We start from the raw sequence: 13,649 nt of genomic DNA, 5'->3' as shown, positions 1-13,649 counted from the left end.
CACAGATGTCCCTGGACAGTGGAAAAATGTCTGATCCTACCTTATCTCTGTCTGATGAATGAAAATAAATTTGTAATTCATTATTAGTGTAGAATTGAATAGACTTTTGTTTAAGGAACTGGAGTAGCCTGCAGACCTAAAGTTATAATTTGCATTTCCTTGCATGAGCAAGGGAGGAGGCCAGCAAGGCAGGAACTTCCCTTAGTGACTGATCTATGTGTCCCTCCTTCACAGGGGCCTAAGGCCTTTACCCCTCTTTTGCGTAAGGAGTTAAGGGGATGGTCCTGAGATTTTTATTTTCTTTTACATTCCCAGCTGTGCTTCAAACTCCTTTGGAGAAAGCACAGTAGAAGACATAAATTCAGGGTTGTATGATTCATCTAATTCCACATTGCTAGGAAGTCTCATTCTTAGGAGAATGTTCCACAGAGAGAAAAATTCAATCAAGAAGGAACAATGCCAAAATTGTACACAAATAATAAAAATGCAACAGTGATAGACAAAGTTGCAATGCAAGGTTTCAACTCTGAAACATAATTTTCTCTTTCCACCAAAGACAAATCATAGTGAGACCAATGTGTGTGCAAACCAAATTTTAGTCATGGCCTGATTATTTGCATAAAGTGAAACAAGAATAGTTATTGGCCATATAGGCTTAAAAAAAAAAAAAAAGTTGGCCTGGCTGGAACTTTTTAAAGAAATTTCAGATTAGACTTAAAAGCCTCTTGACCCAAGCCAAAGATTTAACTGCTTTTGAATACATGTATGAATTGGATAAACTTCTTTTTTCTCAATATGCCAATGTGACTTGAGTTTCCTAGACTTGTCAGAAAGTGACAGTCTTTACTTACCACAGATCAGAAAATGTTACAGATGGAGCACAAGGACAGTTTTTTTCAAAGGCCTCGTATTTGGCCCTATGAAGTCAACCTTACTTCCTCACAGCAGCCTGGCAATATCTGAAAATATGCCATTTCATTCAAAGCTTTGGTAAAACAACCAGTGTCTCCATATGTGTCCTGTTACACAAGAAAACAGATTCTTATTGAACTAATGCAAATATGTGTAACTAAATTGTCATGAAATAAGAATATTCACAAATAGTTTTCAAATTCTGGAAAAATCAAATTGAAAAACAAATTCTTCACATTTTTCTCACAAAAATATACTTTACCAATTTGTTGTAAATAATAGCTTAAAAAGTAGAAGAAAATTTTCTTCACTTCTGAAAAACAAAACACACAAAAAATCAGGAATATTTTAACAACAGGTCATAAAAATCAATTTAGTCTCATGTACTTCAACCTTCTATTTGAGGTTGGGTTATCAATCTACATCAGTTTTTTTTTTTTTTTTTTTCTGGCCAGGGGCTGACTTGAACCCACCACCTCCTACATATGGCGCCAGAGCCCTACTCCTCCAAGCCACAGGCACCGCCCCTACATCAGATTTTTAATTAAAGTTCTGGTAGTTTGTTTTGTTTTCTTTTAATCCATTGGTATAATTTCCAAAGTTGAAGTATCCTTATCAAAGTCCTCTCTATAAAATTTTCTTAAGGAAATATTAAGCAAATTTTGGACTCTAGCCAGTTAAAAACTGCTTTTGAGAGGACAGCACCTGTGGCTCAGTGAGTAGGGCGCTGGCCCCATATACTGAGGGTGGTGGCTTTAAACCTGGCCAGGCCAAACTGCAACAACAAAATGAAACTCTAACAAAAGAAATAGCTGAAAATGTTAACAAATGGAAAAACATCTGTTGGGATGAATGGACATCCAATTGTTAAAATGTCCATTCTGCCCAAAGCAATATATAATTTTAATGAAATCCCTATGAAAGTTCCATTGTCATACTTTAAAGATCTTGACAAAATAATACTTCGTTTTATATGGAATCAGAAAAAACCTTGAATAGCCAAGACATTACTCAGAAATAAAAACAAAGTAGGAGGAATCACGCTACCAGACCTCAGACTATACTATAAATCCATAGTAATCAAAACAGCATGGTACTGGCACAAAACAGAGAGGCAGATGTATGGAACAGCATAGAGCATCAAGAGATGAACCCAGCTACTTACCATTATCTGATCTTTGACAAGCCAATTAAAAACATTGAGTGGGGAAAAGATCCCCTATTTAACACATGATGCTGGGCAAACTGGCTAGCGACCTGCAGAAAACTGAAACTGGACCCACACCTGTCACCACTAACTAAGATAGACTCTCACTGGATTAAAGACTTAAACTTAAGACATGAAACTATAAAAATACTAGAAGAAAGTGTAGAGAAAACACTTGAAGAAATTGGCCTGGGCGAAAATTCTATGAAGAAGACTCCCTGGGTAATTGAAGCAACATCAAAAATACACTATTGGGACCTTATCAAATTTAAAAGCTTTTGCACAGCCAAGAACACAATAAGTAAAGCAAGCAGACAGCCCTCAGAATGGGAGAAGATATTTGCTGGTTATGTCTCCAACAAAGGTTTAATAACCAGAATCCACAGAGAACTCAAACGCATTAGCAAGAAGAGAACAAGTGATCCCCTCACAGGGTGGACAAGGGACTTGAAGAGAAATTCTCTGAAGAAGACAGGCGCATGACCTACAAATATGTGAAAAAATGCTCACCATCCTTAATCATCAGAGAAATGTAAATCAAAACTACTTTGAGATATCATCTAACACTAGTAAGATTAGCCCATATCACAAAATCCCAAAATCACAGATGCTGGTGTGATTGTGGAGAAAAGGCAACACTTCTACACTGCTGGTGGGAATGCAAACTAATACATTCCTTTTGGAAAGATGTTTGGGGAACACTTAGAGAACTAAAAATAGATCTGCCATTTGATCTTATAATTCTTCTACTAGGTATATATCCAGAAGACCAAAATTACACTACAACAAAGATATTTGTACCAGAATGTTTATTGTGCCCCAATTCATAATTACTAAGTTATGGAAGAAGCCCAAGTGCCCATCAACCCATGAATGGATCAATAAATTGTGGTATATGTACACCATGGAATACTATGCAGCCATTAAGAAAGATGGAGACTTTACCTCCTTCATGTTTATATGGATGGAGCTGGAAAATATTCTTCTTAGCAAAGTATCCCAAGAATGGAAAAAAAAGTATCCAATGTACTCAGCTCTACTATGAAACTAATTTATAGCTTCCATAGGAAAGCTATAACTCAATTTTAACCCAGAAATATGGGGAGAGGGGAGAAGAAGGGGAGGGGAGGGGGGAAAGTGGGTGAAGAGAATGTGATTGGTGGGATCACGCCTATGGTTCATCCTATAAGAGAACATGTGAATATCTCTAATTATAAAATATAAATGTCTTAACACAATAACTAAGAAAAAGACATGAAGGCTATGTTAACCAGTTGGATGAAAGTATTTCAAATTGTATACAGAAACAGTACACTGTACCCCATGATAGTATTAATGTTGGTATATTATACCTTATACCAAAGGTATTCATGTATTATGAACAAAATATTGTTCAAAAGAGAAAACCAAACTACTTTTGCATTCATGTATTATTAATGCTAAAAGCTAATTTTAATAAAACCTTATAAATAAACATTAAATTAATTAATACCTTATACCAAAATTAAAACCTTATAAATAAAGTATTAAAGCTATGATTTAATAAAAAAATATATATATATAGTCAGGTGTTGTGGTGGGTGCCTGTAGTCCCAGCTACTTGGGAGGCTGAGGCAAAAGAATTGCCTAAGCCCAGGAGCTGGAGGTTGCTGTGAGCTGTGACACCAAGGACAACAAAGTAAGACTCTGTCTCAAAAAAAAACACAAAAAAACCAAAAAACAAAAAACTGTTTTTGAGAAAAATCAAGGTAAAATAATGATTATGGATGAGAAAAGTCATAGTTATAAATGCAATGTGGCTATTTTTGTGGTATATAACAATTTAACATAATAACCCTAATATTGCTAATAACTTACACCAAGACATATCAGAATTTTAGGAATCTCAAACAGTTTTTGAACATATAAGACGTTTATGCAAATATAACCTAAAGAAAGTTAAACACCATTTCATATTTGACAGTGCTCCCTGTTTGGTTCTAAGATAACAAATTAAGTCTAATATGTCTCTCTTGCACTTTCAGTGGCTTTAATATTTAAAAGGTAATTTGAGACTACAGAAAAGTGAACTTAAATTTTGATTTTGGAAAGTTTGTCAAACATCAAAAGATTCTAAACATTTTTGTCACAAAGCAGGAACACAGGTTACTATAAAATAATATTTGTTCAGCCAAAGTGACAATTCAAAGATTTTAAAGCAAAAGCTACTGTTTTTATAGCAGAAAACTCAGTTTCCCAGTCACGAGACCTAATAAAGACAAACTGAAAAACAAGCTAATAAAACATCCAACTGAATCTCTCTCTCCCACTCTCTCTCATTCCCCTTCTTTACTGCAGTTTACTCAAAAGCTGAACAAAAATCTTTAATTATCTTTATTGACACATTGCTGACTCGTCACCTGGTAACATGGATAGTTTCTGTATAAAATTGCCGGTTAGCAATGTGTTAAGATATTAAAGGAGCTAAGTGATTCTATATTGAAAGCAGATGAGAAATGAGAGGGCGACAGAATAAAATAGGCTGAATTCGGGACAATTGGGAGCTGAGACTGGAGAAATGAATCTGGAACATCTGCTGTGTTAACACACTGTTGACCGGTGATTTTGTGCAGAAACTACCCAGTTACTCAGTAACTCCATGACCCATCAGCAGTATGTTAGTGTTACGTTAAAATATTGTTCAAAAGAGAAAACCAAACTACTTTTGCATTCATGTATTATTAATGCTAAAAGCTAATTTTAATAAAACCTTATAAATAAATCTATTTAATCAATTTGACCATAAGTTTTCTAAAAACATTTTTTTTTTGTAGTTTTTGGCTACAGGCTAAGTTCGAACCCAGCACCTCCAGTGTATGGGGCTGGTGCCCTACTCCTTTGAGCTACAGGCATTGTCTAAAAACTTTGTACAACTTTTACCACTTTTTAACTTTTGTAACCATTTATAGTACCTATTTTTTTAATTCATTTAATTTAAATGAATCATTAAATTAGACAAAGATAATTTCTTTTTAATAAAAAGCATATTTTTATGTCTTTTTACAACCTTTCTTATTATCTTACTTTTCATATGTATATTTTACATATAGAATTATTTCTCAAATTTAGTAGCCTTCCTTACATGTACTAATCACAATGTTAATTATTAGTAACTCTGCTTTTTAGTGAAAAACCCCAGAGATAAGCAATTTTAATGACGTATCCCAAATAGTGTCCAGGACAAAAGACAATCTGGAATATCTGCTCTTTTTCAGCAGGGCCAAGAAGCACAGTTGGCCAGGAAAAACTGCCCAGTAGTTTTTCTAAACGTTAATGGCACTAATTTAAAGTACTAAGCACATACACAATTAAGCAAGCATTAAAAATATCGCCGGGCTTGGCACCTGTGGCTCATGCCACTAAGGTACCAGCCACATACACCTAAGCTGGCGGGTTCCTATCCAGCTCGGGCCCACCAAACAACAATGACAGCTGCAACCAAAAAATAGCCAGGCATTGTGGCAGATGCCTGTAGTCCCAGCTACTTGGGAGGCAGACGCAAGAGACTCGCTTGAGCCCAGGAGTTGGAGGTTGCTGTGAGCTGTGATGCCACAGCACTCTACCCAGGGGGATAGCTTGAGGCTCTGTCTCAAAAAAAAAAAAAAAAGAAAATTCACAGAAGCAGTTTTATGACCTTGACCATTTGACTGAGATAGTTGAAACTGCCTAAACCTGCCTGACCAGTGTGCTTAGATAAAAGAACACATAAATTAAAATTTGAGCCTGTTTTTATTTTACCAATAAATTTAAAACATGAACTTGAAAAAGCATTTTAAATCTAGTTTAAGAGTATTTATTTACTTTTAAACCAATTTGATACTATAAATGATATTTAAAGATACACATATACATAGTGATATGGGCTTGATTTTAAAACTCTGGTCATGAGCTGACAAAATCCCCCAGTTTAAAGAGACAGCTGGATTCACCCTGTGCTCCCCCAAATGGAACAAGTCAAAGCCTCCATGTTTCACACACAGCCACACCCTGAGTCTCATCCATACTTGAAAGCAGAGAGAGCGTCCAGACATGGTGGCTAACACCTGTACTCCTTAGGGAGGCTGAGGCAGGTGGATTGCTTGAGCTTGAAGAATTTGAGATCAGCCTGAGCAAGAGGGAGACCTCATCTCTAAAAATATCTGAGCATTATGTCAGGTACCCGTAGTCTCAGCTACTCAGGAGGTTGAGGCAAGAGGATTTCTTGAGCACAGAAATTTGAGGTTGCTGCGAGCACAGCACTCTACCAAGGCTGATACGTAACACGTCTCAAAAAAAAAAAAAAAAAAAAAAACAGAGAGAGATAGACTCTATTATCTCTGAAGGAGTCTGGACCATGCTACAGGAAGGAAGACAAAGTAATTTCTGATATCCTCAAAGAGAAAAGAAATCAGGTAACAAAAAATCTGAGAAAAATCTGTCCATGGCTCTTTTAGACTCTATGAAGAAAACAGAAGACCCCCAAATGGGGATTGAGTTTTGCCTCTTTTCTGAGTCCTTAACGGAGCAGTCCCCAACCTTTTTGGCACCAGAGACCAGTTTTATGGAAGACAATTTTCCATAGACCAAGGTTGGGGGTTGATTTTGATATGGGTGGTTGTTCCATGGACCAAGGTTGAGGGTTGGTTTTGATATGGGTCTGCAAATAACTGATTTATGATGGTCTCTGTGCAGTCAAACCTTTCAGCTAATGACAACCTGTATTTGCAGCCACTCCCCAGCACTGGCATCATTGCCTCAGTTCCCCCTTAGATCCTTAGGCCCTAGGTTCTCATAAGAAGCAGGCAACCTAGAACCCTCGCGTGCACTGTTCATAGTAGGGCTGGCGCTCCTATGAGAAGCTAAGGCCACTGCCCCTCTCAGAGGAGGGGCGCTCAGGTGAGGAGGCGAGTAACGGAAGTGTCTGTGAATACAGATGATGCTACCCTTGCTTGCAGGTGCTCACCTCCTGCTATGCCCCATTTCTAATAGGCCACGGACTCGTTCTAGCTGGGGGCTTGGGGACCACAGCCTTAAGGGGTCTGCCGTCATCAGCAGTCCACCCCCCTCCCCTGCAGGCTCTTTCTTGTGGTACTGACGATATAGCAAAGAGAAAGGCAGAGTTGGAGGAGTAAAGAAAATCCAAGTGGATTTTAACCAGGACAGACAGCTCATATTTCTGGCTTTTGAACTTGCTAATGGAAAATACCTTTTTTTAGTCACTAAAATTTAGTGAAACTAGTAAGCCTTTACGAAGGGTATAACTTAACCAAGGATGCATGGAGTATGTCCATAGAGGTGAAAAGCAGTTTTTACAAGATTCAGAAGTGCCACAGAAACAACTCAAAGTAAGTTTCACTAGTCATAAATGGGATGTACCTGCATTTTTGAATGGTCATATTCTATAGGGTCTCAGCTTTTCAACTAGTCACTGATTCACAATAGCCCGAACACTTTGTGTGCCTCTCCCAGGTGGAAGAAAACAGGAAATTAAAGGATGTCTCTAGAAAGGCAAGAAGCAAGGAAGGCAAAGGTCACATGGATATCAAACTCAAACTGACCATTCCCTGACCAGGGATCAGACCCAGGCTGCTGTGATGAAAGCACAAATCTTAACTATTAGGTCACAAGGTAGATCATCCCTTCTTGCTATTTCCACAGGGGCATCTCATAAAATATTTTTTCTTTGGTTTTAGGTCATATGTTTGCTTTATAATTATGTCAAGGGAATGTTTAAGGCTCTCTGTGACCTTATCATATGTCTTTCTTTTAATTTGATTTTATCATACATACAAATAAGGCAATAGTTTAGAATAAAAGATCTCTTATTTTTTAAATGTATTAGTTTTTCTAACTTAAAGCATCCATCTTTTGGTCATTAATTTTCAATAATGTACTTATATTCTAAAACATCCCCTTCAGAGAAGAAGCAATCTCAAAGATCCCTTATTCTCCCAGACACAGGCTAAGGTAGCAAAAAAGGTCGAGGCAACTAAAAGTCCCTATGAAAGGATATCTCATGGCAAACATTCTCCAGGGCTCACCACATTCAGAACAAAAAAGAACTCAGTCTCCCAGACATTTTCATGCTGGCCATCAAAAGTAACAGCAAAATTGCATCCCCCAGATGATAGGGACCAAGAGATAGTGCTTCAATGTGGTCACAATGCTAGGTAGATAACTAGAAATTCCAGCTCTCCTATGGAAGGAAGACAAGGGTGGGGCCCCCAGGCCTCCTTCTCGGTGCTGCCAACCTTAATTCTGTCCCAAGTGATTGCTCACACCTGCAGAGCAGGGAGCATCCTACCAATCTACCAGTCAGAACACAGTGTCAACTGACGAAGACTCTCTAGCCTAACACCACAGTGGAGTCTTAAAGGTGGCTCAGAACATCCTTAAGGCTAATTATCATGATGTTAGTTTAATACATTGTGGTTCACCCCCCTCGTAGGCCCTCAGAGAGGCTCATGGGAGGTCCACATATGCAGTCAGACTCTGGTTCCAGGGTGACCACAAGATAGACCTGATGGCCATGACCTACACCTTTCTCTTTGTGTCAACAATGGGGCTCCATTTGCTGTCTATGGTGAACGTATTTTACTCTGTAAATCTATTTTTCTCAATAAACTTTGTTTCAAGCTTGCCTTATTTGGGGGTGTCTGGACATTTTTTGACCAAGGGGGCTTCAAGAACCAGGAATCCAGGCAGCTTCCTGAAACATTTTAGGACCCAGGCAGCCACCCGGAAACCCAAAAGACAAAGCTCACAAGGACATAAACAAGAGGGAACTTCATCTATTGAGATGCTTTATGACAGAACAACACAGAAAGACAGAAGAACAAAGGGAAACACTATTTCTAGGAGGAAAGGGATGAAACCATATTAATTCACAAAGTACATAATATCACAAAGTACAGGTACACTAGAGGCATTGCACCATGACAGCCCCACCAATGCCTTTTCTCCCACTAGGCAACAGAGACAGTGGCTTTTTACTGTCTACTCAGCCAAATTGCACAGACAAAGGGGTCAGGAGTTGCAACTGGTAGAAAATGTTTCCCATTTTTTTGCAGCAGATCTGGTTCCTTGACTCTTCTTCACTGCAGCTTTCCAGGACAACAGAGCAGCTTTGGTGACGCTGCTCACTGCCCCAAACTGAGGAGAGCAAGGCTCTTGCCACCCTAAGGTTCACTGACAAATCAGTCACATGAAACCAATTAATTAATTGGAGAAAAAGACATTTAGTTTTGACATGTACACAGAGGAGACTTCAGAATAAAGATGTAACACCTTAATGAGGCACAGACGTTTATTTTGGTTTGCTTGGATTTTTTGTGTGTTTTTAAATGAGGGTTTAGCTTGCAGCAAAACAAGTTTAGGGAGATCAAAGAAGAGGCTAGCAAAAGTGGTCTTGTTATGCAGAGAAAGCCTCATAGTAGCTCTCAGAGAGAATAGGTGGGCCAGGTGCAGTGGCTCAAGCCTGTAATCCTGGCACCGTGGGAGGCCAAGGTGGTGAATTGTTTGAGTTTAGTAGTTCAAGACCTGCCTGAACAAGAATGAGACTCCCTCTTTACTAAAAATAGAAAAAGTAGCTGGGCAAGGTGGCAGACACCTGTAGTCCTGGCTACTCGGGAGGCTGAGGCAAGAGGATTGCTTAAACCCAAGAGTTTGAGGTGCTTGTGAGCTATAATGCCATGGTACTATACCCAGAGGGACAGAGTGAAACTTCTCAAGAAAAAGGAAAAGAGCAAGAGAGAGAGAGACACACAGAGAGAGATATAATAGGTATTAACTTTTTTTTCCCAGAACTTCAAATATATCAGACTCTTAGTTAATCTTCTCATGATTGAGTAAAGAATGACCCGGCTGCATTAACAGAGATTCTCTACGAATGAGAAGTCTCCCCACCCCCATGAAACACAGCTATGTAGCATGACTTCTGTGGCAGCCATCTCAGAATATATCAAAGAAATATATTTGGGGGTAGAACATTTCAATTTCTTCTAACCTGCTGGTATACTTTAGCTGCAAGAATTTTGATTGATTTTAAAGGCTTCATTTCCCATAATTTAGAGCTTCTGTCAGTTTTAACTGAGAGCTGGTCAAATCTATTATAAGACAGATGATTGAAACCAAACATAGAAGGGATTTATAGGGCCAGACAAAATTGTTTGGACTTTCTCACCACTGGACTTTCCAGTGCTGCTGGAAGTCACTGTTTTCCTAGATAACCATTAACTGTGCATAGTGATGTCATGCTAATGTGACTCCTGCTTGGCACTTGCCTTGATTGTTCCCCTGTAAAGGTGCACAGGACCTTCCCCTTGTGCAGATCACTTATTTAGCTCAGTTCACAGGCTGCCATAAGCTGGATAAGGGGGGCCTCCTATGTAGCTAACCAGCTGCCATGAGCTGAATAAAACATGTTGCACCTGCCCTCAGCGCCTGAGTTCCTCTCTGGCCTGTTTGAATCAGAACACTTGTATTGCAAATTGCATAATCAATATATTATTGAGGTCCCTAAGCTAAAGAAATTATAGCCAGCTGACAATAAACCATAAATTTTAGCTATCAAATTGTGAAATGAAACCCCTGACCAGCTCCGTGCCTGGAGAAGGGATTCAAGCTAAGGCTGTTTACTGTCATAAAAGCAGTAAAAATTTGTCTTCTTCCTTGGATTGAGTAAATTCCTGAGAGGAGTTTCCTGGCAAAATAAACCTTAGATCTCAAACCACAAATTTTCAGAAATTAAGGAACCTTGAGAGAGAGCAACCTCTTGGCCTTGGTGAAACTCAGAATTGATTAGAATAAATCTCTGGCTGGTACCTTAGCATCAATGGAAGAATTGCTGCCAATCAACAGGGGCTGTGCCCTGAGTTGGCCCTTTATGTCACCATTTTGTTGACCCAAAGTAAGTGATTAAAGCAAAAATGTCTGTCAATACGGGCTAGTTAAGCTAAACTTGAGGATGCACCTGGGAAAAACACAAACCACAAATAGATTTGTGGCTGTTTTTCTGAAGGGGCATTTGGGAGTTTCAGTACCTAAACAGAAAGTGGGGTGCGGGGAGTCAGCGTCAGCTAGTGAGACAAATGGTTATGTCTGTGAGACCCTGGAAAATCTACATTTTACATAAGATCAGGCAAATGTTAGAAGAGAAAAAGGGAGTGAAGGCACTTCAGTAATGTATATGCCCCCGGATAGGAGGAAGAATGTTTGATCCTATCCTGTCTCTGTTCTATACCTATGAAGGTAAACTCATAATTAATTCTTGGTGTAAGGTCAAGCAGACTTTAGCTTTAGGAACTAGATGTAGCCTATAGACCTAAAGTTACAATTTGCATGTCCTTGAATAAACAAGGACAGGAACCAGCAAGGATTTTCCTAAATAACCGATCTGTGTGGCCAGTCTTTCACAGGGGCCTAAGGCCTTTACTTTCTCTTTTGCATAAGAAGCTGGGGGATAGGGTGGTCCCAAGATTTCTATTTTCTTTTATAGTATGAGCACAGGACCCAGGAAAACCCAAATGACAACCTGCTAGGAGAAGCATTCAGGGCTGTCCACTCAACCACTCCACTGTCATGGGCTCAGCTTGACTCTAATGAGAGAAGTGGGGGTCTCAGCCTTGGACCACAGTCTGCAGCTGCTTTCCAGTTTCAGCTTCCTCATAACTTCAGCATGTCATGACCTTTTAGCTCCAACAATCAGTGCTAACTTCTTTATTGTTTCTCTATTTTTTCTCTTTAATTTGAATCAGGTTTAGAGAAAAAAAAAAAATCTGAATGCTTTGCTTATCATCAGTGCCAGGCCATGTCTTGTTTCATCACCATATTGAGTGCTGACCCTTGTGCCGGAGGTCCAGTTCATAGAGCTTTCTCTTTAGCAGGGCTGGAAAAAATGATTTCACTCAGAATGAAGTACAGTCTGAAAAGTGTTGTGATTGACATCTTTGGCACAGGGATAGAAGTTTTGAGTGACTAAAAGTAAAACATAAGATTTTTGTCTCCTAGAATGTGCTTAGTCAACGAAGCCAGAGTATTCTATGAAGAAACTAGTTAGGCTCTCTTGTCCTCCCATTGGTCAGACAGCTGCATCTTCTCCTGCAGTGCCTGCTGCATCCCCAAAGCCCCTAGGGAAAGTGAAGGTCAGAATAAACAACTTTGGCCATATTGGGCATCTGGTCACCAGGTCAGCTTTTGACTTTGGTGCAGTGAATATTGTCTCCATCACTGACCCTTTCATTGACCTTTACATGTTCCAGTATGATTCCACCAATGGCAAATTCCATGGCACAGTCAAGGATTAGAATGGGAAGCTTGTCATCAATGGAAATCCCATAACCATCTTCCGGGAGTGAGATCCCACCAAAATGGGATGAGGCAGGGGCTGACTATGTTGTGGAGTCCACTGGAGTCTGCAGCACCATGGAGAAGGTCAGAGCTCATTTATAGGGGGTGCCAACAGGGTCGTCATTTCTGCCTCTTCTCCTGATGCCCCCATGTTTGTGATGGGCATGATTCATGAGAAGTATGAAAACAGACTCACCATAGTCGGCAACGTCTCCTGCACCACCAACTACTTAGCCCCCTAGGCCCAGGTCATCCATGACAACTTTGGTATTTTGGAGGGACTCATGACCACAGTCCATGCCATCACTGCCACCCAGAAGACTTGGATAGCCCCCTGGGAAGATGTGGCATGATGGCCACAGGGCTTTCCAGAACATCATCTCTGCCTTAACTGGTGCAGCCAAGGCTGTGGGTGAAGTCATCCCTGAGCTGAATAAGAAGCTCACTGGCAAGGCTTCCCGTGTCCCCACTGCCAACGTGTCAGTCATGGACCTCACCTGCCATCTGAAGAAGGCTGCCAAATACAATGATACCAAGAAGGTGGTGAAGCAGGCATTGGAGGGTCCCCTCAAGGGCATCCTGGGCTACACTGAGCACCAGGTTGTCTCCTCCAACTTCAACAGTGGCACCCATTTTCCACCTTTGATGCTGGGGCTGGCATTGCCTTCAGGGACCACTTTGTCAAACTCATTGCCTGATATGACAATGAATTTGGCTATAGCAACAGGATGGTGGACCTTATGGCCCACATGGCCTCCAAGGAGTAAGAGCCCCTGGACCACCAGCCCAGCCAGAGCATGAGAGGAAGAGAGAGGCCCTCAGCTACTGGGGTGTCGCTGCCTACTCAGTCGCCCAACTCACTGAGAATCTCCCCTTGACACAGTTTCCACACCAGACCCTCTGAAGAATGGGAGGGGCCTAAGGAGCCCTACCTTGTTACATAAGATTAATAAAGTTCCCTGTACCTGGCTGAAAAAAGAAAGAAGAAACATGTCAACCTGCTCCTCCGCATGCAGACAGGTGTCACCCTAACATCATAATCTGCCCAACGTCAAGCTCTTTTAGGTTTAAATACATAAGTGAAACTAATATCAGGTTCTATTTGTTATTATTCTATTGTTGGGGTTCAGACAGCAATAGCCCCAAATGATGGACTCAGCCTCAG

At 40.2% G+C, this 13,649-nt stretch overlaps 1 pseudogene; it reads left to right on the top strand.

Annotated features, from left to right (window-relative positions):
• Positions 1 to 12,633: 12,633 nt before the first annotated feature.
• On the top strand, positions 12,634 to 13,182 carry LOC100943464 (annotated as a pseudogene).
• Positions 13,183 to 13,649: the final 467 nt, after the last annotated feature.

The sequence above is a fragment of the Otolemur garnettii genome, unplaced genomic scaffold, assembly GCF_000181295.1.
Source record: "Otolemur garnettii isolate 467f Iridium unplaced genomic scaffold, OtoGar3 scaffold00071, whole genome shotgun sequence".
In the NCBI taxonomy this organism is placed as follows: Eukaryota; Metazoa; Chordata; class Mammalia; order Primates; family Galagidae; genus Otolemur; species Otolemur garnettii.
Note: the sequence above shows the minus strand (reverse complement) of the source record. Positions and strands in the feature narration are given on the sequence as shown.